This window comes from Cervus elaphus, chromosome 30 (genome assembly GCF_910594005.1).
Source record: "Cervus elaphus chromosome 30, mCerEla1.1, whole genome shotgun sequence".
Taxonomy (NCBI): domain Eukaryota; kingdom Metazoa; phylum Chordata; class Mammalia; order Artiodactyla; family Cervidae; genus Cervus; species Cervus elaphus.
The window spans coordinates 42,229,953-42,230,475 of record NC_057844.1 but is presented as its reverse complement, the minus strand read 5'-3'; the positions used below and the strand labels follow the sequence as shown (position 1 = coordinate 42,230,475).

General features: G+C 40.0%; 1 non-coding gene across 1 annotated transcript; it reads right to left on the bottom strand.

Annotated features, from left to right (window-relative positions):
* Window positions 1-249: 249 nt before the first annotated feature.
* On the bottom strand, window positions 250-321 carry TRNAG-ACC. The gene has a single exon. It is a non-coding gene; the product is annotated as a tRNA-Gly (tRNA).
* Between the last annotated feature and the right edge of the window lie 202 nt (window positions 322-523).

Below are 523 nucleotides of genomic sequence, written 5' to 3'. Positions count from 1 at the left end.
GCAATATAAAATGCATAACATGATAATATGATATATATTTGCATTGTGAAAAAATTCTCACCATCTAGTTAGTTAACATATCTATCACCTCAAATATTTACTTTTTTAGGGGTGTGAGAAAAGTGAAATTGGTCAGTCATGTCTGACTCTTTGAGACCCCATGGACTGTAGCCTACCAGGTTCCTCCATCCATGGGATTTTCCAGGGAAGAACACTGGAGTGGGTTGCCATATCCTTCTCCAGGAGATCTTCCCGACCCAGGGATTGAACCTGGGTCTCCTGCATGGTAGGCAGGCGCTTTACCGTCTGAGCCACCAGGGAGGGGTGTGAAAACTCAAGTTCAATTCTCTTAGTAAATTTAAATTATTCAATCTAGTACAATAACTATAGTCAACATCTTGTACTTATCTACGCAGACCTTATTCATCTTTTAACTGAAAGTTTGAGCCCTTTTGTCCTTATTACAAAACATCCAGACCCTGACAACCTCACAATTGCCATTCTACTCTTTTGCTCTGTGATT